Source organism: Bos indicus, chromosome 7, assembly GCF_029378745.1.
Source record: "Bos indicus isolate NIAB-ARS_2022 breed Sahiwal x Tharparkar chromosome 7, NIAB-ARS_B.indTharparkar_mat_pri_1.0, whole genome shotgun sequence".
NCBI lineage: Eukaryota > Metazoa > Chordata > Mammalia > Artiodactyla > Bovidae > Bos > Bos indicus.
In genome coordinates, this window is record NC_091766.1 from 15,715,714 (window position 1) to 15,742,858 (window position 27,145).

Sequence of the window (27,145 nt, forward strand, 5' to 3'; positions counted from 1 at the left end):
AGACAGGAAACACAGAAAATGTGTATAAACTTGAACCCAAAACAACAAAGTAAATGGCAATGGGATCATGCTTATCAACAATTACCTTAAATGTAAATGGACTGAATGCTCCCAACCAAAAGACAAAGACTGGCTGAATGGATACAAAAACAAGACCCCTATATATGCTATCTACAAAAGACCCACTGCAAACCAAGGGACACATACAGACTGAGAGTGAAGGGCTGGAAAATGATATTTCACCCAAATGGAGACCAAAAGAAAGCAGGAGTATCTATACTCATATCAGAAAAAATAGACTTTGAAATAAAGACTGTGAAAAGAGACAAAGAAGGACGCTACATAATAACCAAAGGATCAATTCAAGACGAAGATATGACAGTTATAAACATATATGCACCCAACATAGGGGCACCACAAAATGTAAGCCAAATGCTAACAAGTATAGAAAGGGAAATTAACCCAGTAACATGATAACAGTGGGAGACTTTAATATCCCACTCACACCTATGGATAGATCAACTAAACAGAAAATTAGCAAGGAAACACAAACTTTAAATGATACAATAGACCAATTAGACCTAATTGATATCTATAGGACATTTGACCCCAAAACAATGAATTTCACCTTTTTCTCAAGTGCACATGGAACCTTCTCTAGGAAAGATCACATCCTGGGTCATAAATCTAGTCTTGGTAAATTCACAAAAATTGAAATCATTTCAAGCACCTTTTCTAATCACAATGTGGTAAGATTAGATGTCAACTACAGGAAAAAAAACTATTAAAAATGCAAACATATGGAGGCTAAACAACACACTTCTGAATAGCCAACAAATCACAGAAGAAATTTTAAAAAAAAGAAATAAAAACATGCATAGAAACGAATGAAAATGAAAACACGACAACCCAAAACCTATGGGATTCAATAAAAGCAGTGCTAAAGGGGAAGGTTCATAGCAATACATGTTTACCTCAAGAAACAAGAGAAAAATCAAATAAATAACCTAACTTTACACCTAAAGCAACTAGCAAAAGAAGAAATGAAGAACCCCAGGGTTAGTAGAAGGACAGAAATCATAAAAAATTAGGGCAGAAATAAATGAAAAAGAAACAAAGGAGAGTATAGCAAAAACCAAGAAAACTAAAAGCTGTTTTTTTGAGAAGATAAATAAAATACACAAACCAGAAAATAGAAAAGGGAACCCTCTTACACTGTTGGTGGGAATGCAAACTAGTACAGCCATTATGGAGAACAGTGTGGAGATTCCTTAAAAAACTGGAAATAGAACTGCCATATGACACAGCAATCCCACTGCTGGGCAAACACACTGAGGAAACCAGAATTGAAAGAGATATATGTACCCTAATGTTCATTGCAGCATTGTTTACCATAGCCAGGACACGGTAGCAACTTAGATGTCCATCGGCAGAGGAATGGATAGGAAAGCTGTGGTACATATACACAATGGAATATTACTCAGCTATGAAAAAGAATGCATTTGAATCAGTTCTAATGAGGTGGATGAAACTGGAGCCTTTTATACAGAGTGAAGCAAGTCAGAAAGAAAAACATCAATACAGCATATTAATGCATATATATGGAATTCAGAAAGATGGTAATGATGACCCTATATGTGGGACAGAAGAGACACAGATGTAAAGAACAGACTTTTGGACTCTGTGGGAGAAGGCGAGGGTGGGATGATGAGAAAATAGCATTGAAACATGTATATTATCATATGTGAAATAGATGACCAGTCCAGCTTCAATGCATCAGACAGGGTGCTTAGGGCTGGTGCACTGAGATGACCCTGAGGGATGTGATGGGGAGGGAGGTGGGAGGGGGATTCAAGATGGGGGATATATGTACACCCATGGGTGATTCATGTCAGTGTATGACAAAAACCACTACAATATTGTAAAGTAATTAGCCTCCAATTAAAATAAGTAAATTAATTTAAAAAATGAAGATAGTATAATATATTTTGAATGCCTCTATGCATAGACAGTAAGGAATGAATGAAAGTGAAGTTGCTCAGTTGTGTCCAACTCTTTGCGACCCCGTGGACTGTAGCCTTCCAGGCTCCTCTGTCCATGGGATTCTCCAGGCAAGAATGCTCAAGTGGGTTGCCATTTCCTTCTCCAAGAAATGAGTAGATTTGTGCAATTGTCAGATAATAGTTAAATTTTAAAACTGCAGTGAAGACATTGTATTGTCTTCTGGTGAACGGCTACAATACCACATATGAGTGTTTCTTGCCCTAAACCCCAAAGAAAACATGTACCTCTAAGCCCAACTATGACTGTTTTGGAATGTTAGATGCAGAGGGTGAAGGTAAACGATCCCTTGCAGTGTCAATGATCAAAACCTCAATTATAGTGAAGTTTGAAAGATAACCTGATTCGTTTAACCAATAATTCATGCAATAACTTAGCCACTATAGCTTAAGATTCCAAATCCTTTCTCCCTGTTATCTAGTTATGAGATCTAGACACAATTATCTAGCTGAAATACAAACCTGGGTTAGGGATTTACTTCCCAGTGACTAAGACTCTGTTTACAATGCAAAGGGCCTGGGTTCGATCCCCAGTCAGGGAACCAGATCACACGTGTCACAATTGAAGAGCCCACATGACACAACTAAGACCTGGAGCAGCCAAATAAATATTTTAAAAACCTGAGTCAACCTTAATTTTTCATATGTATCTGGAAATTTATTATAGGAATTGTTTTATAGGTTTGAGATGGAGAAGTCCCATGAATGATCATCTCCAAGCTGAAGAAGCAGAAAAGCTGGTGGCATAATTGAGTCCAAGTGTGAAAGCCTGGGAACCAGGAGCTCTGATGTCCAAGGGCAGGAAAAGATGGGCGTTGCAGCTCAGGAAGAGGGGGTATGAATCACCCTTCCTTCATCTTTTTGTTCCATTTCTTTTGGTACTCAGGAGATTAGATAACACCCACACTGATGAGGTTGAGTGTCTTTTACTCAGTATTTTACTCAGCCTTAGAATCAAATGCTAATCTCTTCCAGAAATACTCTCAAGAACACACCCAGGAATAAAGCTTAACCAGCTATACTGGTATCAGTTAGCCCGATCAAGTGGACACAAAAAGTGACCACCAAACATAGCTCTATCCAGCCAACACAAATACAAAATGACAATATGACCTATGTAATTTTAAATTTTGTAGAAAGCATACTAAAGAAAGTAAATTGAAAGAGAACACTGGTTTTGATAATATTTGTCCTTAAAGAAACAAAAAGAAATATTTCAAAATGTCATCCACATCAGAAAACATTATATCCTTTTCTTCATTCTGAGCCTTGAAAATTGGTGTCTTATGATTACAAGCCTTGTTAAGCCAAAAGTTAAATTTGAAATCTGATCCATTATTCTTGACCTACATTGAGATTTCACAAGACTGACAGTTCTAAGAGAAGACTCACACCAAGTATTAACTTATCCTTTCTTATGGCATGTCTGTTCTACAGTTTGACCCATTTTCCAGTGTTTTTTCAGTATTTTGCTTCATCAGACAGAATTATTATATTTACAGTATTCAGTTTGATGTACTTGACTAAGATGTGTAATGCAAATTTCTTCCTCTGCTCAAGTTTTCAGATGAATTTTGATGACTACAGATGCCTAAAATATTTTAATATGATCTAAGTTACAAATTTCCCTTATCTACTTGAGATTTATTGTACTAAATGGAATCCATTTTCTCATCATTGAGCAACTATTTTCTTTCAAAGCTTAAAGTTGCATATTGTTTATGTTAGAGCTGAAATGAAGAACTTAAGTAGCTAAGAATATATTGATCCCAGCACAGACCAGATTACTAAACAGCAAGACAGTTCAAGAGCAAATATCCCAATAGAATCCAAGGGGAATTATCTTGGAAAACTCAGAACACAGTTAGAAGAGAAGTGAGATGTGATGAAAAGGAGAGTAGAGAGAAAGTGGGGAGAAATTGAAATTAGAAGTGGAAATACACAAGCATGGTTTAAAAATACATCACCCAATGGTTGCAATAACTTAATATCCTGAGTCAAATATTGTAGATACACAGGATAAAATAATGAGCTAAAATATGGTCTAGAAGCCAAAGTTAATGTAATGCACTTTTAGAGAATACAGAGACCAAACAAGCAAGAAAAAGGCTAATTGGTGATGTCTAAGGAAAAATAAAATAAGGTGGATAACGAGAGAGTACTATTTTTATACTTTTTTGCCGGGGTGGGGGGTGGGATAGGGCCAAGAGGCATGTAGGATCTTGGTTTCCCAACCAGGACTTGAACCCGTGCCCCCTGAGTTGGGAGTTCAGAGTCTTAACCAATGGATCACCAGGGAAATCCCTTGAGCACCATTTTTAATAAGCTGCTGCTGCTGCTAAGTCACTTCAGTCGTGTCTGACTCTGTGTGACCCCACAGACGGCAGCCCACCAGGCTCCGCCGTCCCTGGGATTCTCCAGGCAAGAACACTGGAGTGGGTTGCCATTTCCTTCTCCAATGGCTGAAAGTGAAAAGTGAAAGTGAAGTTGCTCAGTCGTGTCCGACTCTTTGCGACCCCATGGACTGCAGCCTACCAGGCTCCTCTGTCCATAGGATTTCCAGGCAAGAGTACTGGAGTGGGGTGCCATCGCCTTCTCCATTTTAATAAGCTAAGAAGAATCAAATCCAACTAGAGTTTTATACCCAGAATCAACATTGCCCCAAGTAAAGATGTCTGCCAAAACTTAAGTGAAACACTTCGTTATGAACAACATTGAATTAGACAAAATACTAGAGTGAGTTGTCAAGTCCAAAGTAAAATAATTCTATATTAAAAACCAGGAATGCAAAAAGCATGAATAGGAAAAGAAAGGATAATTTCAAAATAATTATGAATAAATTTTCTTCATAAAGCACTTCTAGGTTTATCTCAGATCAGATCAGATCAGATCAGTCGCTCAGTCGTGTCCGACTCTTTGCGACCCCATGAATCCCAGCACGCCAGGCCTCCCTGTCCATCACCAACTCCCGGAGTTCACTCAGACTCACGTCCATCGAGTCAGTGATGCCATCCAGCCATCTCATCCTCTGTCGTCCCCTTCTCTTCCTGCCCCCAGGTTTATCTCAGGGACATTAAAATATCTGTAGCATTAAAACAATGACAACAGTAATAGAAGAGTCAAGGAAGTTAAAATGGAATTGAAAGTGTTCTAAGATATTATTAGCATTTGGAAAAGGTGCTAAAAAAAATTATCTGTATTAGACTATTAAGTGAAGGATTTATAGTGTAATCACTAGTGTAACTAGACACTGATGTGTGTATGATTGTGACTGACAAGTTTCCAGACAAAAAGTGGATTAATAAACGTGTTAAACCCTAGTCTAGGGAGGTAAAGGGAGTAGAGAGACTAATTATGCCAAAGGATCAGAAAAGAGTAAGGTGATTGAAATCATCAAACATTAACCAGGAATTAGTTGAAGGGTAAAAGTACAAAATACTAACGTTTTAAAAGAATGGCTGTGTGATATACACATTACAGACTTGTCAACTAACATTTTGGAGCAAAATACCTCGGTTCGATCCCTGGGTTGAGAAGATCCCATGGGAAAGACATGGCAGTTCACTCTAGTATTCTCGTCTGGAAAATCCCATGAACAGGGGAGTTTGGCAGGCTATAGTCCAGGGGTTCACAAAGAGTCACAGACAGGACTTAGCGAATAAACAACCTCAACAATTAATGATAAACATTCAAAAGGTCTCTATTTTTCCTTTTTGCTATTATAACATCAGTTTCTAGAAATCTTTGTATATAGATAGAAATTTCTATTCCTATTTTTGTTGACTGCATCCATAGGGGGAGAAAAACGAAAGATGAACTTGTTGATAGGAACTGCAAATACCACTCCATACATAGATGTATTACATTTTTTAAACATTTTTTTCTTTTTTGGCTGTGCTGGGTTTTCCCTGCTCTATGTGGGCTTTCTCTAATTGCAGTGAACTGGGGCTTCTATTGGAGAAGGCAATGGCACCCCACTCCAGGACTCTTGCCTGGAAAATCCCATGGACAGAGGAGCCTGGTAGGCTGAAGACCATGGGGTCGCGAAGAGTCGGACACGGCTGAGCGACTTCACTTTCACTTTTCACTTTCATGCATTGGAGAAGAAATGGCAACCCACTCCAGTGTTCTTGCCTGGAGAATCCCAGGGATGGGGGAGCCTGGTGGGCCGCCGTCTATGGGGTCGCACAGAGTCGGACATGACTGAAGCGACTTAGCAGCAGCAGCAGCAGGGGCTTCTATTGTTGCAGACCACAGGCTCTAGAGTGTGGGCTCAGTAGTTGAGCTGGCACACTGGCTTAGTTGCTTCACAGCATGCGGAATCTGCCCAGACTGGGGATCGAATCTGTGTCCCTTGCTTTAGCAGGCAGATTCTCATCCATGGTGCCAACAACGAAATCCCATTTTTTTCACCTAGGGTAGTTTCTGACAGTGTTAACAGCCTCCTATTTTTGCATTTGTGTATAAAGACTGAAGAATCTCTTAAATCCCTTTGATCTGAGATAGGGTGTGTCTTTGAAAAATCCACTGATTGGGTTACCCACTCCCTCCATAAAAGGGGAATCTGAGGCAGGAAGTCACTGCTTTCTCTGGCAAGCTATAGGCGGTCTGCATCTCAGGATCGGGTCACAGGACAGCTCTCGAATCAGGGGGAACCAGCATCAGCCTCTTTCACAGATCAGCCTGTTCTGGTAAGTGGGGCATCCGTATTGATGGGAACAGTGTCCACTTGCATCTTTTCTTGGTGAAATTTCCTAGAGTTAGCTCTTACAAGAAAAAGATATGTTATTGAAAGGTATATCCTAAGTGTTAATGTTACCAAATATTCAAAGTTTTGTATAGTTTTGCATTTGAAACTTTCTTGGAATAACAGGACAGATAAAAAAAAAAAAAAAAAATCAACATCACCAAGAAATGGAAGCAATACTTGGCTCTGCTTTGTTTAAATTGTTGTCCTCTGTGGAAAATTCTTTACCCACGCTGTGGTTGAGTCCTTTTCTTTCTTTCTCTCTCTCTCTCTTTTTTTTTTTTGTTTTTGCAATTAAGTTTTCTGCTCAAGTATGTCTTCAGTTAGGCTTTCCCCTGGAGTAGGAAATGGCAACCCACTCCAGTATTCTTGCCTGGAGAACTCCATGGACAGAGGAGCCTGGCGGGCTATGGCCCATCTACAGGGTTGAAAAGAGTTGGACACAACTTAGTGACTAAACCACCACACCACCAATCTTTTCATCGTCAGTAATTTTAATTTCTTCCTCCCTTTATCCTTTCCGGCTTCACTTTCCCCATGTGTGTGTATGTTAGTCACTCAGTTGTGTTTAACTCTTTGTGACCCCATGGACTACAGTCTGCCAGGCTCCTCTGAATACTGGAGTGGGTAACCATTCCCTTCTCAAGGGTATCTTCCCACCCAGGGATGGAATGTGGGTCTCCCGCACTGCAGGCATATTCTTTACCATTGAAGCCACCAGGCAAGCCCCTGTAAGGGCAAAGCAAAAGGTAAATAGCTCAGCATAAAACCTTAAAGTCCATATTAGTCATCTATTCACTGAATATACCATTTGTGAGAAAAACTGTAAAATTAATAGATAATAATGCAGATAGAATTAAAAATGGGAAGAAATCAACATAGAGAAGATAATATGCATCAGGAAAGGTCACTCTGTTAAATAATGTTTTGCAGAAAAATTGAAAGTTGCTCAAGACTGATAAAAGGGCGGCAGAGGCTCCAGAGGCAGTAATAGCATCCCCGAGGCCAGGACGTGGAGGTTCTCCTGGAGGCTCTGTTTCCGGAGCAGCAGTCAGGTTCCTGTTAGTCGCTGAGATCTCCCTCATTCTCCTCAGCTTCAGAAAAATGGCTCAAGCGACCAAGCGCGCGGAGAAGGAAACGTCAACATCTGATCCGTCGGAGAGGAATAAGAGAGATAATGAAAAATTTCGCAAACTCTTTGTTGGTGGCTTGAGCTCTGAAACCACAGAAGAAACTCTATGGAACTACTACCGGCAGTGGGGTTATCTTACAGACTGCGTGGTCATAAGAGACCCCGCCAGCCAGACATCAAGAAGATTTGCTTTTGTCACGTTTTCCTCCATGGCTGAGGTGGATGCTGCCATGGCGGCCAGACCTCATTCCATCGATGGGAAAAGGGTTGCCCCCAAACGCGCTGTCCCAAGAGAGGACTATGGAATACCAGGGGCTCTTGTCACTGTGAAGAAGCTGTTTGTTTGTAAAATTGGAGAAGATACGGAGAAGCATCATCTTAGAGATTACTTTGGGAAATATGGAAAAATCAATGCCATTGAGATCATTAGTGATAGGGAGTCTGGAAGGAAAAGAGGCTTTGGGTTTGTGACTTTTGATGACCACGATCCCGTGGATAAGCTTGTATTGCAGAAATACCATACCATCAATGGTCATCATGCAGAAGTAAGAAAGGCCCTGTCTAGACCAGAAATGCAGAAACTCCAGCATTCTAGAATAGGAAGGGGAGGAGGTAAGGCTGATTTCCTATACTTGCATGGTGGTGGTGGAAATTTTGGAGCTGGACGAGGAAGGGACTTTAGAGAAGCATCTGATGGAAGTGGAAGCAGTGGTGAATCTGGGGATGGTGACCATGGGTATGGAGGAGGACCAGGAGGTGGTAGTTTGAGGGTTAGTCCTGGTTATGGAGAAGGACGAGGAGGTTGTGATGGAGAAGGACCTGGACATGGCTACCAGGATAGGGGTTGCAGAGCTGGTTATATCAACTACGGAGGAAGGAACGATGGAAATCAGAATTGCAATAATTTGGGAAATTATAAGCAGAAACCTTCAAAGTACGAGTTACTGAAGAGTGGGAAACTGAGTGGTAGGAGGAATATGGGAAGACCATATGGTGGAGCAAACTATTGTCCAGGAGGCCATGGAGGAAGTGGAGGTTATGGAGAGACGGCAATGTTGAGCTTGTTATTTGACAGGGGCTTGATTGTATAAATCAGGGAGAATGAGAGCCCCGAGGTAACAGAACAGCTTCAGGCTATGGAAATAATGATGTCAAGGAAACTCTCATTTCAGTCATGCATAAATATTTGGTGATATGGTCCAAGGCATGAGAGCATGTGCAGAAAGCCATTTTGTGAGTTGATTTAATTATGTAAAAAAATTACCGTCCTTGGAGGAAAAAATCATATAAAAAATGTTTTTGAGACGTAATTCTTTCTTTTTGAAATGTCTTTCCAGTGGCCACTGTTCAAGAGTGTAGAAGCATCTCTTTCTTTGATAATGTTAAATTTTAAAATTTTGAGTGACATGTGAAAATCCTTTTTCAAGATTTTTCCCAACATTTTTAAAACTGCTAGCTAGAATCACCATGTAATAAGAACTAACATCACTCTTCTAAAAAAATTTAGGTCATGTGTAAAGAAGCTATTGTACATTGAAGATTTAATAAAATAATTTAAAAGGTGAAATGGTAGTGGTTTGTACATACCTATGCATAAAATATAAAATCACTCTTTTTAAATATACTCATCTTTTGATATTTAGGTCATTTTCCCATGTCTGGACTATTGGAAATGATCCTGCAATGATCATGTGATGGTAGATGATTATTTAGGATACTGGCTTCATTTTTTTTCCTGATACATACCCAGAAGTGGAATTGCTGGTTCCTGCTGCTGCTGCTGCTACTAAGTCACTTCAGTCATGTCTGACTCTGTGTGACCCCACAGACGGCAGCCCACCAGGCTCCCCCGTCCCTGGGATTCTCTAGGCAAGAACACTGGAGTGGGTTGCCATTTCCTTCTCCAATGCAAGAAAGTGAAAAGTGAAAGTGAAGTCCCTCAGTCGTGTCCGACCCTCAGCGACCCCATGGACTGCAGCCTACCAGGCTCCTCCATCCATGGGATTTTCCAGGCAAGAGTACTGGAGTGGGATGCCATTGCCTTCCTACAGCAGTTCTAATTTTAATTTTTTGATGAACCTCCGTACTGTTTTTTTTTTTTCTTTAATAGCTGCACCGATTGACGTTCTCACCAAGAGTGCAGAAAAGTTTCCCTTTGGTGTGTCTGACATAGCCACCATGAGTTCTGTGCAGGGACATCAATCATAGACATAGGAGGGCAGAGCCCTCAGTGTCAGGATGGACTTGTCTCCCCCACACCTCCCTCTCTGCTCCCAAGCCCTGAAGTTTGAGAGTCACAGACTATGATGCAATCACAGAGGGAAGGGGAAAAACATGTTCATGGTCATTGCTTTTCACCAGGACTGAGGCAGGCAGGTGCAGAGCCCCAGGACAGGAGCCTCCCCAGAGCTCCTCCATGGAACTAATATGAAGCAGTAAAAAGGGGAAGGCAGGCTGCTCGCGTCACGGGGACACCGGTGAGGTCTCTCCTCACCTGCTCTCTGATTCTAAGTGTGCCCTGGTCTGGCACACCAGTCTGGCACACGCCCTGCAAGTTTTCCACAAGCTGAGAGACAGAGGGGTTGTGGGCATAGGCTGGGCTGACGTGAGGGGCATTTTCCTTTTTGAGAGCAGAGCAGGGATCAGATGCCTATCCCTCTTCTCATGAGCTGAGCCTAGATACCGGGCTTGGTCTCTCGGTTGGGCATCTCCTGCAACGTCATTCTCTCCGATTTATCTTTTCTTGCTCCTGCAGTCTTTCCACACTGTATGTGGGATACAGTTTGAAGTTTAGGCAGATTGCCTGAAGCACAGAGTGTATAAAGATGGAGATGTGGTGGTGGGTTCCCCCCCCATCCATACATTAAAACTACAAGCAGGTGTATTCCAGATCTCCTTCCTGAGAAGGCCAAAGCAACTGATAATACCTTATGAGTAAGTTCTTGTTTGCATTTGCATATATGTGTGTTTCATCTCCTTGAAAACGATCTGAGATGTGCACAGAAGTGGCAGAGATGTAGACCAAAGAATTCTGAATATTCTATCCTTCTATGTCCTTCTATTATCTGAAAAATTTTCCCTCTTCACTCCTTTCAAGAGAGGAGAGAATTATGCATCTTTCCTTCTCTATTCACCAGCAGGATTTGCAAGCTCTGTTCCTGGAGGTCTTAAAATTAGTGAGACTGCTGAATCCTAGCCCCTCCTGCTGCTAGAACCCTTAGACTGAGGCACATAATCCCTTTGAAACACTGGTCCCCTGGCCTGAGGCCACTCTTAGAGAAAGTGGCTAAGCCTGAATGTTGACTGCTGACAAAGGTATTGCTGAAATGTGCCTCCATGGAGAGACCCGAAGTGACCTGGATTTTCCACCCTAAAAAAATGAGTCCCATCAAATATTATTAGTTCACCCACACCAAGAGTGAGGTATTCAGCCCAATATTCTGGAAGCAAAAGAAAAAAAGTAGATACTATGTCAGAAGACAGTAAAGCCCTTCATTTTTATCTATATCATTAGTTTCTCTGGGGAAAATGATAAATTCTCCCCTAAAACGTGGACTTTAACTGTGGCATGAATGTCTCTAGTTGAGTTTCTGTAGCAGAGCTTAACAATGGGTTTGCATCAAGCAGTCTGTTTTCTGTTCATGTTTTGCTGGTTCATAGAGTTTCTAATGGATCTGCAATGTTTATCAACATGCCCATGTCCTCAGAAGTGGAAGATGTAGTTAGAACTTGTGCACCTTGTTTCCTTATTAGTTATGTCTGGAATTTTTTCAACACTAATTCTGTTGGTAGCTGCCCTTCTACTGGAGAGTTGCTGATTTGAGGGGAGAATGTCAATTTTTTGTTTCTAGTCTTCTGTTTGAGGACCTGTTTCTAGTCTTCTGTTTGAGGACCTCTGCCAAATCTTTGTCCCTTCCAGCTGTCTCATTTCACGTTTCTTTTCCTCATGCTTTGCTTCTGCTTCTTTTACCAAAATATGAAATGGAGTGTTTGATGGAAATATTTCAGGTGCGCACATTTTCTAGTTTGGTGGAAGCTACTAATTATTTGACCTCTATCAGGGTCAGTTACACTAACTCAACCAGAGATATGCATGCCACACAATTAGATAAAGTCCATGTTTTAGGGCTTCCCTTGTGGCTCAGATGGTAAAGAATCTGCCTGCAATGTGGGAGACCTGGGTTTGATCCCTGGATTGGGAAGATTCCCTGGAGAAGAGAATGGCTACCCACTTCAACATTCTGGCCTGGAGAATTCCATGGACTGTATAGCCCATGGGGTTGCAAAGAGTCAGACACGACTGAGGGACTTTCACCATGGGGGAGTGTCTCTACTTACTAATTATTTGTATTAGAATGCATGCTGGAAAAATTGTCCTAGTTTAGAGTGTAATATAGTGAAATATCCAGAGGAGACTTAACAAAACATGAAAACCATAAAACTGTAAAAATCTAAACATTTCCTAGGAGTGTACTTAATGTCACAAAGTATCGACATAATTACCATAACAGAATCCAACGCTTTCATCTATAGTTGTGTATATGCCGTTATCCAAATGTTCATTGAAATGATTGTTGTAACAAAGAGAAATGAGGACTCCCTGATATTCTACAGACCCTGGAAAATGAGCTATTTTTAGATATAACTATTCCTGTGAAATCTGCAAACAATTTAAAATGTGAGAACACTGATGGTAATTATAAACTCAAAATAAGTTACATGGTTTAGAAGTGAATTAATGCAGGCTTTTGTGAATCTACAAATCCATTTCAGAATATATTTAGAAATTTCTGTCCTCAAACACAAGAAGCAAATACATATTGTCAAGTTGTTGATTAAATCAAATCAAATAATCAGATCAAATAAAGTATCTATTTTTAAATAGCTTTTAATATAAATTTAAAAGAAACATGCTGGGATCTTGGTATCCAAACTCTATTTTTCCAACATGTGGAATTCTTAATGAAGAGTAAAAAGATAGAGCTGAATTTTGTTATAAAGCTTCATGATGTTTTAATTTAAGCAGGTACCATTTGTTACTTTCCTTCCCAAAAGAGACCTATTAAACAACACCCCACTTTCTTCACACAGGTTACTAGTACCAGAAGGAGCCATATGAACCTTATGCTATAACTGTTTTTTTTTTCACCTACCTAGTGGCTCTCTAATGGACTAATCTAAGACTTCCTTTATTTTTCATGTCTTTTGAAATTTCCTAGGGCTGACTTACTCCACTCTGTATAATAGGCTCCAGTTTCATCCATCTCATTAGAACTGATTCAAATGCATTCTTTTTAATGGCTGAGTAATATTCCATTGGGTATATGTACCACAGGTTTCCTATCCACTTGTCTGCCGATGGACATCTAGATTGCTTCCATGTCCTGGCTATTGTAAACAGTGCTACCATGAACATTGGGGTACATGTGTCTCTTTCAATTCTGGTTTCCTCGGTGTATATACCCAGCAGTGGGATTGCTGGGTTGTATGGCAGTTCTATTTCGTTTTTTAAGGAATCTCCACACTGTTCTTCATAGTGGCTGTACTAGTTTGCATTCCCACCAACAGTGTAACGGGTTTCCCTTTTCTCTGCACCCTCTCCAGCATTTATTGTTTGTAGACTTTTTGATAGCAGCCATTCTGACCAGCGTGAGATGGTACCTCATTGTGCTTTTAATTTGCATTTCTCTGATAATGAGTGATGTTGAGCATCTTTTCGTGTGTTTGTTAGCCACCTTATGTCTTCTTTGGAGAAATGTCTGTTTAGTTTTTTGGTCCATTTTTTGATTGGGTCACTTATTTTTCTGGAATTGAGCTGCATGAGTTATTTGTATATTTTGGAGATTGATTCTTTGTCAGTTGCTTCATTTGCTATTATTTTCTCCCATTCTGAAGGCTGTCTTTTCACCTTGCCTATAGTTTCCTTCGTTGTGCAAAAGCTTTTAAGTTTAATTAGGTCCCATTTGTTTATTTTTGCTTTTATTTCCACTACTCTGGGAGGTGGGTCATAGAGGATCCTGCTGTGATTTATGTCAGAGAGTGTTTTGCCTATGTTTTCCACTAGGAGTTTTATAGTTTCTGGTCTTACATTTGGATCTTTAATCCATTTTGAGTTTATTTTTGTGTATGGTGTTAGAAAGTGTTCTAGTTTCATTCTTTTACAAGTGGTTGACCAGTTTTCCCAGCACCACTTGTTCAAGAGTTTGTCTTTTTTCCATCGTATATTCTTGCCTCCTTTGTCAAAGATAAGGTGTCTGTGGGTGCGTGGGTTTATCTCTGGGATTTCTATTTTGTTCCATTGATCTATATTTCTGTCTTTGTGCCAGTACCATACTGTCTTGACGACTGTGGCTTTGTAGTAGAACCTGAAGTCAGGCAGGTTGATTCCTCCAATTCCATTCTTCTTTCTCAAGATTGCTTTGGCTCTTTGAGGTTTTTTGTATTTCCATACAAATTGTGAAATTATTTGTTCTAGTTCTGTGAAAAATACCATTGGTAGCTTGATAGGGATTGCATTGAATCTATAGATTGCTTTGGGTAGTATATTCATTTTCACTATATTGATTCTTCCAATCCATGAACATGGTATATTTCTCCATCTATTTGTGTCATCTTTTATTTCTTTCATCAGTGTTTTCTACATATAGGTCTTTAGTTTCTTTAGGTAGATTTATTCCTAAGTATTTTATTCTTTTCATCACAATGGTGAATGGAATTTTTTCCTTAATTTCTCTTTCTGTTTTCTCATTGTTAGTGTGTAGGAATGCAAGGGATTTGTGTGTGTTGATTTTATATCCTGCAACGTTACTATATTAATTGATTAGCTCTAGTAATTTTCTGGTGGTGTCTTTTGGGTTTTCTATGAAGAGGATCATGTCATCTGTAAACAGTGAGAGTTTTCCTTCTTCTTTTCCAATCTGGATTCCTTTTATTTCTTTTTCTTCTCTGATTGCTGCGGCTAAAACTTCCAAAACTATGTTGAATAGTAGTGGTGACAGTGGGCACCCTTGTCTTGTTCCTCACTTTAGGGGAAATGCTTTCAATTTTTCACCATTGAGGCTAATGTTTGCTGTGGGTTTATCATATATGGCTTATATTATGTTGAGGTATGTTCCTTTTATGCCTGCTTTCTGGAGGGTTTTTTATCATAAACGGATGTTGAATTTTGTCAAAGGCTTTCTTTGCATCTATTGAGATAATCATATAGTTTTTATCTTTCAATTTGTTAATGTGGTGTATCACATTGATTGATTTGCAAATATTGAAGAATCCTTGCATCCCTGGGATAAAGTTCTCTTGGTCATGATATATGATCTTTTTAATATGTTGTTGGATTCTGTTTGCTAGAATTTTTTAAAGAATTTTTGCATCTATGTTCATCAGTGATTTTGGCCTGTAGTTTTCTTTTTTTGTGTGTGGCATCTTTGTCTGGTTTTGGTATTAGGGTGATTGTGGCCTCATAGAATGAGTTTGGCAGTTTACCTTCCTCTGCAATTTTCTGGAAAACTTTGAGTAGGATAGGTGTTAGCTCTTCTCTAAATTTTTGGTAGAATTCAGCTGTGAAGCCATCTGGTCCTGGGCTTTTGTTTGTTGGAAGATTTCTGATTACAGTTTTGATTTCTGTGCTTGTGATGAGTCTGTTAAGGTTTTCTATTTCTTCCTGGTTCAGTTTTGGAAGGTTATACTTTTCTAAAAATTTGTTCATTTCTTCCAAGTTGTCCATTTTATTGGCATATAGTTTCTTATAGTAGTCTCTTATGATCCTTTGTATTTCTGTGTTGTCTGTTGTGATTTCTCCATTTTCATTTCTAATTTTGTTGATTTGATTCTTCTCTCTTTTTTTCTTGATGAGTCTGCCTAATGGTTTGTCTATTTTATTTATCTTCTCAAAGAACCAGCTTTTAGCTTTGTTGATTTTTGCTATGGTCTCTTTAGGTGTAAAGTTAGGTTATTTATTTGATTTTTCTCTTGTTGCTTGAGGTAAGCTTGTATTGCTATGAACCTTCCCCTTGGCACTGCTTTTACTGAATCCCACAGGTTTTGGGGTGTCGTGTTTTCATTTTCATTCGTTTCTTTGTATATTTTGATTTCTTCTTTGATTTCTTCTGTGATTTGTTGGTTATTCAGAAGCATGTGGTTTAGCCTCCATATGTTTGCATTAATAGTTTTTTCCTGTAGTTGACATTTAATCTTACCACATTGTGATCAGCAAAGATACTTGGAATGACTTCATTTTTTTTTGAATTTACCAAGGCTAGATTTATGGCCCAGGATGTAAGCTATCCTGGAGAAGGTTCCGTGTACACTTGAGAAAAAGGTGAAATTCATTGTTTTAGGGTGAAATGTCCTATAAATATCAATTAGGTCTAACTGGTCCATTGTATCATTTAAAGTTTGTGTTTCTTTGTTAATTTTCCGTTTAGTTGATCTATCCATAGGTGTGACTGGGGTATTAAAGTCTCCTACTATTATTGTGTTACTGTTAATTTCCCCTTTCATACCTGTTAGCATTTGCCTCAGAGAAGGCAATGGCACCCCACTCCAGTACTCTTGCCTGGAAAATCCCATGGACGAAAGAGCTTGGTAGGCTGCAGTCCATGGGGTCGCTAGAGTCGGACACGACTGAGCAACTTTACTTTCACTTTTCACTTTCATGCACTGGAGAAGGAAATGGCAACCCACTCCAGTGTTCTTCCTTGGAGAATCCCAGGGACGGGGAAGCCTGGTGGGCTGCCATCTCTGCAGTCGCACAGAGTCGGACACGACTGAAGTGACTTAGCAGCAGCAGCAGCTGCATTTGCCTTACATGTTGTGGTGCTCCTATGTTTAGTTCAGTTCAGTCACTCAGTCATGTCCAACTCTTTGCGACCCCGTGGACTGCAGCACGCCAGGCTTCCCTGTCCATCACCAACTCCTGGAGTTTACCCAAACTCATGTCCATTGAGTTGGTGATGCCATCCAACCATCTCATCCTTTGTTGTCCCCTTCTCCTCCCACCTTCAGTCTTTCCCAGCATCAGGTCTTTTCCAATAAGTCAGTTCTTTGTGTCAGGTAGCCCAAGTACTGGAGTTTCAGCTTCAACATCACTTCTTCCAGTGAACACCCAGGACTGATCTCCTTTAGGGTGGACTGTTTGGATCTCCTTGCAGTCCAAGGACTCTCAAGAGTCTTCTCCAACACCACAGTTCAAAAGCATCAATTCTTTGGCACTCAGCTTTCTTTACAGTCTAACTCTCACATCCATACATGACTACTGGAAAAACCATACCCTTGATTAGACAGACCTTTGTTCACAAAGTAATGTCTCTGCTTTTTAATATGCTGTCTAAGTTGGTCATAACTTTCCTTCCAAGGAGTAAGCATCTTTTAATTTCATGGCTGCAATCACCATCTGCAGTGATTTTCAGTTCAGTTCAGTTCAGTCACTCAGTCATGTCCGACTCTTTGCGACCCCATGAATCACAGCACACCAGGCTTCCCTGTCCATCACCAACTCCCGGAGTTCACTCAGACTCACATCCATCGAGTCAGTGATGCCATCCAGCCATCTCATCCTCTGTTGTGCCCTTCTCCTCCTGCCCCCAATCCCTCCCAGCATCAGAGTCTTTTCCAATGAGTCAACTCTTCGCATGTGGTGGCCAAAGTACTGGAGTTTCAGCTTCAGCATCATTCCCTCCAAAGAAATCCCAGGGCTGATCTCTGCCCCCCAAATAAAGTCAGCCACTGTTTCCACTGTTTCCCCTTCTATCTGCCACGAAGTGATGGACCAGATGCCATGATCTTAGTTTTCTGAATGTTGAGCTTTAAGCCAGCTTTTTCACTCTCCTCTTTCACTTTCCTCAAGAAGCTCTTTAGTTCTTCTTCACTTTCTGCCATAAGGCTGGTGTCATCTGCTTATCTGAGGTTATTGATATTTCTCCGAGCAATCTGGATTCCAGCTGGTGCTTCATCCAGCCAAGCATTTCTCATGATGTACTCTGCATAGAAGTTAAATAAGCAGGGTGACAATATACAGCCTTGACATACTCCTTTTCCTATTTGGAACCAGTCTGTTGTTCCATGTCCAGTACTAAGTGTTGCTTCCTGACCTGCATATAGGTTTCTCAAGAGGCAGGTCAGGTGGTCTGCTTTCCCATCTCTTTCATAACTTTCCACAGTTTATTGTGATCCACACAGTCAAAGGTTTTGGCATAGTCAATAAACCAGAAATAGATGTTTTTCTGGAACTCTCTTGCTTTTTTGATGATCCAGTGGATGTTGGCAATTTGGTCTCTGATTCTTCTGCCTTTTCTAAATCCAGCTTGAACATCTGGAACTTCACAGTTCACGTATTGCTGAAGCCTGGCTTGGAGAATTTTGAGCATTACTTTGCTAGCGGGTGAAATGAGTGCAATTGTGCGGTAGTTTGAGCATTCTTTGGCATTGCTTTTCTTTGGGATTGGAATGAAAACGGACCTTTTCCAGTCCTGTGGCCACTGCTGAGTTTTCCAAATTTGCTGGCATATTGAGTGAAGCACTTTCACAGCATCATCTTTTAGGATTTGAAATAGCTCAACTGGAATTCCATCATCTCCACCAGCTTTGTTCATAGTGATGCTTTTTAAGGCCCACTTGACTTCACATTCCAGGATGTCTGGCTCTAGTTGAGTGATCATACCATCATGATTATCTGGGTCGTGAAGATCTTTTTTGTACAGTTTTTCTGTGTATTCTTGCCACCTCTTCTTAATATCTTCTGCTTCTGTTAGGTCCATACCTTTTCTGTCCTTTATTTTTTTTTTCCTTTATTTATTTATTTTTTAAAAAATTTTTAATTTAATAATTTTAAAACATGTGTTCCCCATCCTGAACCCTCCTTTTCTGTCCTTTATTAAGCCCATCTTTGCATGAATTGTTCCTTTGGTACCTCTAATTTTCTTGAAGAGATCTCTAGTCTTTCACATTCTCTCCCATTCCCATTTCCTCTACTTCTTTGCGTTGGTCACTGAGGAAGGCTTTCTTATCTCTCCTTGCTATTCTTTGGAACTCTCCATTCAAATGGGTATATCTTTTCTTTTCTTCTTTGCTTTTCACTTCTCTTCTTTTCACAGCTATTTGTAAATCCTCCTCAGACAGCCATTTTGCTTTCTTTGCATTTCTTTTTCTTGGGGATGGTCTTGCTCCCTGTCCCCTGTACAATGTCATGAACCTCCATCCATAGTTCATCAAGCACTCTGTCTATCAGATCTAGTCCCTTAAATCTATCTCTCACTTCCACTGTATAATCATAAGGGATTTGATTTAGGTCATTTGATTTAGACCTGAATGGTCTATTGGTTTTCCCTACTTTCTTCAATTTAAGTCTGAATTTGGCAAGTGCATATATATTTATAATTGTTATATCTTCTTCTTGGATTTATCCTTTGATCATTATGTAGTGTCCTTCTTTGTCTCTTTTCATGGCCTTTATTTCAAAGTCTATTTTATCTGATGTGCGTATTGCTACTCCTGCTTTATTTTGGGTGAAATATCTTTTTCCAGCCCTGAGTTTTCAGTCTGTATGTGTCCCTTGGTTTGCTGTGGGTCTTTTGTACACAGCATATATAGGGGTCTTGTTTTTGTATCCATTCAGCCAGTCTTTGTCTTTTGGTTGGGAGCATTCAGTCCATTTACATTTAAGGTAATTGTTGATTTGGGGTTAGAGTTTATAAACCTTTTCTGTGTTTCCTGTCTAGAGAAGATCCTATAGCATTTGTTGAAGAGCTGGTTTGGTGGTGCTGAGTTCTCTCAGCTTTTGCTTGTTTGTAAAACTTTTGATTTCTCCTTCATATTTGAATGATATCCTTATGGGTACAGTAATCTGGGTTGTAGTTTTTTCTCTTTCATCACTTTAATTATGTCCTGCCATTCCCTTCTGGTCTGAAGAGTTTCCATTGAAAGATCAGCTGTTATCCTTATGGGAATCCCCTTGTGTGTTATTTGTTGCCTTTCCCTTGCTGCTTTTAATATTTGCTCTTTTGTGTTTGATCTTCGTTAATTTGATTAGTATATCTTGAGGTGTTTCACCTTGGGTTTATCTTGTTTGGGACTCTCTGGGTTTCTTGGACTTGGATGGCTATTTACTTCCCTATTTTAGGGAAGTTTTCAACTATTATCTCAAGTATTTTCTCATGGCCTTTCTTTTTGTCTTCTTCTTCTGGGACTGCTATGATTCGAATGTTGGGGTGTTTGACATTATCCCAGAGGTCTCTGAGCTTGTCCTCATTTCTTTTAATTATTTTTGCCTCTTTGCTTCATTTATTTCCACCATTCTATCTTCCACGTCACTTATCCTATCTTCTGCCTCAGTTATTCTACTGTTGGTTCCCTCCAGAGTGCTTTTGATCTCAGTTGTTGCATTATTCATGATCGATTAGACCTTTTTTTTTCCTCCTAGGTCCTTGTTAAAAATTTCTTGCATCTTCTCAATCCTTGTATCCAGACCATTTATCTGTAACTGCATTTTGTTTCCAAGATTTTGTATCATCTTTACTTTTTAATATTTGCTCTTTGTGTTTGATCTTCATTAATTTGATTAATATGTCTTCGAGTGTTTCACCTTGGGTTTATCCTGTTTTGGACTCTCTAGATTTCTTGGACTTGAGTGGCTATTTCCTTCCCCATTTTAGGGAAGTTTTCAACTATTATCTCCTCAAGTATTTTCTCATGGCCTTTCTTTTTGTCTTCTTCTTCTGGGACTCCTATGATTCAAACGCTGGGGCGTTTGACATTGTCCCAGAGGTCTCTGAGGTTGTCCTCATTTCTTTTGATTCTTTTTCTTTTTTGCTCTTTGCTTCATTTATTTCCACCATTCTGTCTTCCACCTCACTTAATCTATCTTCTGCCTTAGTTATTCTACTGTTTGATCTCAGTTATTGCATTATTCATTATCGATTGACCCTTTTTAAATTCTTCTAGGTCCTTGTTTAACATTTCTTGCATCTTCTCAATCCTTGTCTCTAATCTATTTATCGGTAACTCCATTTTGTTTTCTGATTTTGGATCATCTTTACTATCATTATTCTGAATTCTTTTTCAGGTAGACTCCCTATCTCCTCCTCTTTTGTTTGGTTTGGTGGGCATTTATCATGTTCCTTTACCTGCTGAATATTTCTCTGCCTTTTCATCTTGTTTAGATTGCTCTGCTTGGGGTGGCCTTTCTGTATGCTGGAAGTCTGTGGTTCCTCTTTATTGTGGAGGTTGCTCTCTGTGGGTGGGGTTGGACTAGTGGCTTGTCAAGGTTTCCTGGTTAGGGAAGTTTGCATCAGTGTTCCGCTGGGTGGAGCTGGATCTCTTCTCTCTGGAGTGCAATGAAGTGTCCAGTAGTGAGTTTTGAGGTGTCTGTGGGTTTGGTGTGGCTTTGGGCAGCCTGTATTTTAATGCTCAGGGCTATGTTCCTGTGTTGCTGGAGAATTAGCTTGGTATGTCTTGCTCTGCAACTTGTTAGCTCTTGGGTGGAGTTTGGTTTCAGTGTAGGTATGGAGGCTTTGGATGAGCTCTTGTTGATTAATGTTCCCTGGAGTCAGGAGTTTTCTGGTATTCTCAAGTTTTGGATTTAAGTCTCCTGCCTCTGGCTTTCAGTCTTATTCTTACAGTAGCCTCAAGGCTTCTCCATCCATACAGCACTGATGACAAAACATGGTGAAAAGATTCTCCACAGTGAGGGACACCCAGAGAGGTTCACAGAGTTACATGGAGAACAGAAGAGGGAGGAGGGTGATAGAGGTGACCAAGAGGAGAAAGGGGGAAATCAAAAGGGGAGAGACCAGCGTGGCTAGTAATCAATTCCCTATGTGCTCTCCACAGTCTGGAACACCCAGAGAGGTTCACAGAGTTATATAGAGAAGAGAAGAGGGAGGAAGGAGATAGAGGTGACCAGGAGGAGAAGAGGGGCAGTCAAAAGGGGAGAGACCAATCTAGCCAATAAGAAGTTCCCTAAGTAACAGACTGGTTCCAAATAGGAAAAGGAGTTCGTCAAGGCTGTATGTTGTCACCCTGTTTATTTAACTTACATGCAGAGTACATCATGAGAAACTCTGGACTGGAAGAAACACAAACTGGAATCAAGATTGCCAGGAGAAATATCAATAACCTCAGATATGCAGATGACACCACCCTTATGGCAGAAAGTGAAGAGGAACTCAAAAGCCTCTTGATGAAAGTGAAAGTGGAGAGTTAAAAAGTTGGCTTAAAGCTCAACATTCAGAAAACGAAGATCATGGCATCCGGTCCCACCACTTCATGGGAAATAGATGGGGCAACAGTGGAAACAGTGTCAGACTTTATTTTTCTGGGCTCCAAAATCACTGCAGATGGTGACTGCAGCCATGAAATTAAAAGACCCTTACTCCTTGGAAGGAAAGTTATGACCAACCTAGATAGCATGTTCAAAAGCAGAGACATTACTTTGCCAACAAAGGTTCATCTAGTCAAGGCTATAGTTTTTCCTGTGGTCATGTGTGGATGTGAGAGTTGGACTGTGAAGAAGGCTGAGTGCTGAAGAATTGATGCTTTTGAACTGTGGTGTTGGAGAAGATTCTTGAGAGTCCCTTGGACTGCAAGGAGATCCAACCAGTCCATTCTGAAGGAGATCAGCCCTGGGATTTCTTTGGAAGGAATGATGCTAAAGCTGAAACTCCAGTATTTTGGCCACCTCATGCGAAGAGTTGACTCTGGAAAAGACTCTGATGCTGGGAGGGGTTGGGGGCAGGAGGAGAAGGGGACAACAGAGGATGAGATGGCTGGATGGCACCACTGACTCGATGGACGTGAGTCTGAGTGAACTCCGGGAGTTGGTGATGGACAGGGAGGCCTGGAGTGCTGCGATTCATGGGGTCGCAAAGAGTCAGACACGACTGAGCGACTGATCTGATCTGAAGTGTTCTCCACAGCCCGGCACACCCAGAGAGATTCACAAAGTTAAGTAGAGAAGAGAAGGGGGAGGGAGGAGATAGAGGTGACCTGGGGGAGAAAAGGGAGAGTCAAAAGGTGAAATAGCAATCAAGGCAGTAATCACACCCCTAAGTAAAAATGGGTACTGAAGGTTAGATTCTTAAAGGTACAGAATTGACAACAAATATCAAAAAGCAAAGATTAAAAATCTAGAGTAGAGGTTGCTAACGCTAAGTATGATCCCATTGCCATTTACTTTGTTGTTTTGGGTTCGAGTTTATACACCTTTTCTGTGTTTCCTGTCTAGAGAAGATCCTATAGCATTTGTTGAAGAGCTGGTTTGGTGGTGCTGAATTCTCTCAGCTTTTGCTTGTCTGTAAAGCTTTTGATTTCTCTTTCATATTTGAATGAGATCCTTGCTGGGGTATAATAATCTGGGTTGTAGGTTTTTCTCTTTCATCACTTTAAGTATGTCCTGCCATTCCCTTCTGGCCTGAAGAGTTTGTACTGAAAGATCAGCTGTTATCCTTATGGGGATCCCCTTGTGTGTTATTTGTTGCCTTTCCCTTGCTGCTTTTAATATTTGCTCTTTTGTGTTTGATCTTCGTTAATTTGATTAATATGTCTTCGAGTGTTTCACCTTGGGTTTATCCTGTTTTGGACTCTCTAGATTTCTTGGACTTGAGTGGCTATTTCCTTCCCCATTTTAGGGAAGTTTTCAACTATTATCTCCTCAAGTATTTTCTCATGGCCTTTCTTTTTGTCTTCTTCTTCTGGGACTCCTATGATTCAAATGTTGGGGCGTTTGACATTGTCCCAGAGGTCTCTGAGGTTGTCCTCATTTCTTTTCATTCTTTTTCTTTTTTGCTCTTTGCTTCATTTATTTCCACCATTCTGTCTTCCACCTCACTTAATCTATCTTCTGCCTTAGTTATTCTACTGTTTGATCTCAGTTATTGCATTATTCATTATCGATTGACCCTTTTTAAATTCTTCTAGGTCCTTGTTTAACATTTCTTGCATCTTCTCAATCCTTGTCTCTAATCTATTTATCGGTAACTCCATTTTGTTTTCTGATTTTGGATCATCTTTACTATCATTATTCTGAATTCTTTTTCAGGTAGACTCCCTATCTCCTCCTCTTTTGTTTGGTTTGGTGGGCATTTATCATGTTCCTTTACCTGCTGAATATTTCTCTGCCTTTTCATCTTGTTTAGATTGCTCTGCTTGGGGTGGCCTTTCTGTATGCTGGAAGTCTGTGGTTCCTCTTTATTGTGGAGGTTGCTCTCTGTGGGTGGGGTTGGACTAGTGGCTTGTCAAGGTTTCCTGGTTAGGGAAGTTTGCATCAGTGTTCCGCTGGGTGGAGCTGGATCTCTTCTCTCTGGAGTGCAATGAAGTGTCCAGTAGTGAGTTTTGAGGTGTCTGTGGGTTTGGTGTGACTTTGGGCAGCCTGTATTTTAATGCTCAGGGCTATGTTCCTGTGTTGCTGGAGAATTAGCATGGTATGTCTTGCTCTGCATCTTGTTGGCTCTTGGGTGGAGCTTGGTTTCAGTGTAGGTATGGAGGCTTTGGATGAGCTCTTGTTGATTAATGTTCCCTAGAGTCAGGAGTTTTCTGGTGTTCTCAAGTTTTGGATTTAAGTCTCCTGCCTCTGGCTTTCAGTCTTATTCTTACAGTAGCCTCAAGGCTTCTCCATCCATACAGCACTGATGACAAAACATCTAGGTTAATGGTGAAAAGATTCTCCACAGTGAGGGACACCCAGAGAGGTTCACAGAGTTACATGGAGAACAGAAGAGGGAGGAGGGTGATAGAGGTGACCAAGAGGAGAAAGGGGGAAATCAAAAGGGGAGAGACCAGTGTGGCTAGTCATCAATTCCCTATGTGCTCTCCACAGTCTGGAACACCCAGAGAGGTTCACAGAGTTATATAGAGAAGAGAAGAGGGAGGAAGGAGATAGAGGTGACCAGGAGGAGAAGAGGGGCAGTCAAAAGGGGAGAGACCAATCTAGCCAATAAGAAGTTCCCTAAGTAACAGACTGGTTCCAAATAGGAAAAGGAGTTCGTCAAGGCTGTATGTTGTCACCCTGTTTATTTAACTTACATGCAGAGTACATCATGAGAAACTCTGGACTGGAAGAAACACAAACTGGAATCAAGATTGCCAGGAGAAATACCAATAACCTCAGATATGCAGATGACACCACCCTTATGGCAGAAAGTGAAGAGGAACTCAAAAGCCTCTTGATGAAAGTGAAAGTGGAGAGTTAAAAAGTTGGCTTAAAGCTCAACATTCAGAAAACGAAGATCATGGCATCCGGTCCCACCACTTCATGGGAAATAGATGGGGCAACAGTGGAAACAGTGTCAGACTTTATTTTTCTGGGCTCCAAAATCACTGCAGATGGTGACTGCAGCCATGAAATTAAAAGACCCTTACTCCTTGGAAGGAAAGTTATGACCAACCTAGATAGCATGTTCAAAAGCAGAGACATTACTTTGCCAACAAAGGTTCATCTAGTCAAGGCTATAGTTTTTCCTGTGGTCATGTGTGGATGTGAGAGTTGGACTGTGAAGAAGGCTGAGTGCTGAAGAATTGATGCTTTTGAACTGTGGTGTTGGAGAAGATTCTTGAGAGTCCCTTGGACTGCAAGGAGATCCAACCAGTCCATTCTGAAGGAGATCAGCCCTGGGATTTCTTTGGAAGGAATGATGCTAAAGCTGAAACTCCAGTATTTTGGCCACCTCATGCGAAGAGTTGACTCTGGAAAAGACTCTGATGCTGGGAGGGGTTGGGGGCAGGAGGAGAAGGGGACAACAGAGGATGAGATGGCTGGATGGCACCACTGACTCGATGGACGTGAGTCTGAGTGAACTCCGGGAGTTGGTGATGGACAGGGAGGCCTGGAGTGCTGCGATTCATGGGGTCGCAAAGAGTCAGACACGACTGAGCGACTGATCTGATCTGAAGTGTTCTCCACAGCCCGGCACACCCAGAGAGATTCACAAAGTTAAGTAGAGAAGAGAAGGGGGAGGGAGGAGATAGAGGTGACCTGGGGGAGAAAAGGGAGAGTCAAAAGGTGAAATAGCAATCAAGGCAGTAATCACACCCCTAAGTCAAAAGGTGTACTGAAGGTTAGATTCTTAAAGGTACAGAATTGACAACAAATATCAAAAAGCAAAGATTAAAAATCTAGAGTAGAGGTTGCTAACGCTAAGTATGATCCCATTGCCATTTACTTTGTTGTTTTGGGTTCGAGTTTATACACCTTTTCTGTGTTTCCTGTCTAGAGAAGATCCTATAGCATTTGTTGAAGAGCTGGTTTGGTGGTGCTGAATTCTCTCAGCTTTTGCTTGTCTGTAAAGCTTTTGATTTCTCTTTCATATTTGAATGAGATCCTTGCTGGGGTATAATAATCTGGGTTGTAGGTTTTTCTCTTTCATCACTTTAAGTATGTCCTGCCATTCCCTTCTGGCCTGAAGAGTTTGTTCTGAAAGATCAGCTGTTATCCTTATGGGGATCCCCTTGTGTGTTATTCGTTGCCTTTCCCTTGCTGCTTTTAATATTTGCTCTTTTGTGTTTGATCTTCGTTAATTTGATTAATATGTCTTTGAGTGTTTCACCTTGGGTTTATCCTGTTTTGGACTCTCTAGATTTCTTGGACTTGAGTGGCTATTTCCTTCCCCATTTTAGGGAAGTTTTCAACTATTATCTCCTCAAGTATTTTCTCATGGCCTTTCTTTTTGTCTTCTTCTTCTGGGACTCCTATGATTCAAACGCTGGGGCGTTTGACATTGTCCCAGAGGTCTCTGAGGTTGTCCTCATTTCTTTTAATTCTTTTTCTTTTTTGCTCTTTGCTTCATTTATTTCCACCATTCTGTCTTCCACCTCACTTAATCTATCTTCTGCCTTAGTTATTCTACTGTTTGATCTCAGTTATTGCATTATTCATTATCGATTGACCCTTTTTAAATTCTTCTAGGTCCTTGTTTAACATTTCTTGCATTTCTCAATCCTTGTCTCTAATCTATTTATCGGTAACTCCATTTTGTTTTCTGATTTTGGATCATCTTTACTATCATTATTCTGAATTCTTTTTCAGGTAGACTCCCTATCTCCTCCTCTTTTGTTTGGTTTGGTGGGCATTTATCATGTTCCTTTACCTGCTGAATATTTCTCTGCCTTTTCATCTTGTTTAGATTGCTCTGCTTGGGGTGGCCTTTCTGTATGCTGGAAGTCTGTGGTTCCTCTTTATTGTGGAGGTTGCTCTCTGTGGGTGGGGTTGGACTAGTGGCT

General features: G+C 40.6%; 1 pseudogene; it reads left to right on the forward strand.

Annotated features, from left to right (window-relative positions):
* Window positions 1-4,505: 4,505 nt before the first annotated feature.
* Window positions 4,506-9,497, forward strand: LOC109561202 (heterogeneous nuclear ribonucleoproteins A2/B1 pseudogene; annotated as a pseudogene).
* Window positions 9,498-27,145: the final 17,648 nt, after the last annotated feature.